The sequence below is a fragment of the Elephantulus edwardii genome, unplaced genomic scaffold, assembly GCF_000299155.1.
Source record: "Elephantulus edwardii isolate Elephantulus edwardi_28Jun2011 unplaced genomic scaffold, EleEdw1.0 scaffold00037, whole genome shotgun sequence".
Lineage (NCBI taxonomy): Eukaryota > Metazoa > Chordata > Mammalia > Macroscelidea > Macroscelididae > Elephantulus > Elephantulus edwardii.
The window spans coordinates 15806102-15808524 of NW_006399787.1; positions in this window are offsets into that span (position 1 = coordinate 15806102).

The window sequence follows — 2423 nt, forward strand, 5'->3', positions numbered from 1 at the left end:
GTGGAAATTATTGAACAATATCATTAATATCACACGCAAGCAAGATAATGCTGAAGATTATCCAAAACGACTGGAACAGCACATCAACAGAGAACTACCAGGATGGGTTTAGACAGATTATGGCACTAGGGCTATTGTAGCTAATGTTAGATGGATCTTGGCTGAAAGCACGGAGCACCAGAGGAATGTCTATCTGTGTTTCATTGACTATGCAAAGGCATTTGACTGTGTGGACCACAACAAACTGTGGCTAACTGTAAGAAAAATGGGAATCCCAGAACACTTGATTATGCTTATATAAAATCTATACTTGGACCTAGTATCCACTTACCCATTTAAAAACAAACAAAAAGAGGTAATAGTTTTTGCCAAAGCTTATTGTTGTCTTTAGTCTTTAGTGGACGTTTTATTTCATTTTGAATGAACTGAAAGGTTAAACTCGGGGCTGGAAAAGTACTGTGATTGGCAAGCTCATCCCTGCAGCTGCTGCTATGCCACCACGTGTAATCTTGTCACATCTGATGCAGAGAAGTCAGTAAGGATCTTAGGACAGCAAACAACCTGGAAGAGAGAACATGGGAAAACTCACTTTGTTGAGATAAAGAGCAAGTGACAACTTCAACAACAGGTGTTCAGACTGTAATTCAATCAGAGACTTTCAGTGTGTGCCATGTTAACGACTTTCTGTGGCTTAAGCATTATTACGCTTGTTTATCTGTGGAGTGTTTATGGATAAATTGCTGATTTATGGGTAAATTTTGAATTGCCACATCCATACTCAAAGCCACCTCTGAGGCCACGGAGCTTTATTTCATGCTTATAAAGGTGGGGTGGGGGGTGAAAGACACTCCGTGAGACAGATTGGCACAGTGGCTGTGACAGTGGCCTCAGGTATATCAGAGATAATGGCACAAGATGGGGCCAGGATCAGATCCATTGTTCGTGTGTGGTCACTGAGACAGCAGAATCGCTGTCTGCTAAGAGCAACAACAAAGAATTGTAAGGTTAAGAAATTTTCCTGAATTTTATCGGGAAAAGACTGCATATAGGCATGCTGTATCCAAACCTTTTCAAACTGTATGTGGAACAGATCATTCGGGAGGCTGGGCTTTGTGGGGAGTAATGTGTCATGTCATAGCCACTGCATCACTCTGAGTATCTTCCTCTTTCACTCCGCCACCGTTACAAACATGATGTCCTTTTACAAGCACTGGCCTCTCCTAACAACATGCCCAAGATATGAGAGGAAGTTCAGCATCCTTGCCTCTAAGCAGCACCCTGATCACACTTTCTCCCAAACAGGTTTGTTCTTTGGCAGTCCATGGGCTATCCAGTATTCTTCTCCAACACCATAATGCAATAATTTCTAAGCTTAAAAGGTCCTGAAGAAACAAAATGTGTGAGAACCAGTCCTAGACAATTCCACATTTAAAAAATGGATTAAAAAAGACAAAGCAAAAGAAAATTTCATACTTTTACAACTAATTATAGAAATAGAATCAGTATTTGAAAACATTTTCTTAAAGGTAACTCCAGGTCCAAGTTGTTGTAACGAATCATTGAGTTGGAACCAGTCCATCGCTGACCTTCCAGTGAGTTTTCAGAGGCAATCACATGAGAGCTTGCCTTTCTCCCACAAAGCAGCTGGTGGATCTGAACTGTGTGCCTTCAGTATTGCAGCATAGCTTCTTACCAGTAGGCCACCACAGCTCCCTAAAAATTTCTCCCATTAATTATTTAAGCAAGATAATTATTTACAGAGAGAAAAGCAGTGGAGCCCTAAGGTCTATTTGGCATGTGAGGAATGAGCATGCATCTCAACCCATGTTTATAGGTTTGCCAAAAGTGCATCCAAAAACACGCACTTTTTAAAAAAAAAAAATTTGTGTACTGTCAAACCAGATCTGACTGGTACAGGAGATTGCCCCACCTCCTCTAGCAGAGCATCTGGTGAATTCAAAGCGTGCACCTCTGGGATTGCAAAGCAGCTTCCTGCCACTAGAGCTCCCCATCTTTTAAAGTGTGCTTCTGGAAGAGTCCGCATGTTCTGGGAAGCCGCGTGCACATCTGCTATGGTCGATTGTTCACAGCAGTTGAAGTCTGCAGAACTGAGAGTGGGTTTAGGCTTGATCCTGATCTGAGTCAATCACGGTGGCCGTTTTGCCAATGACTGGCTAAGAAATTCATGTTCTAGGGACAAGCTAAAGATCCTGTATATTCCAAATCTATCAGTGAGCTGCAGTAAGAAATTTTCCCAGGCCCCTCAGGCATCTTCTCTTTCAAAAGAGTAATAGACGTGTCTTCTACTTTTCCCCGTGATATTGTGCGTGGACTGAGACGTCTGGTTCCAGATGATGAGGGCAGAGTTGAGAACACTACAGATTATGGAGAGTTGGAGATTGTGAAATCTGGAGTTCAGCATA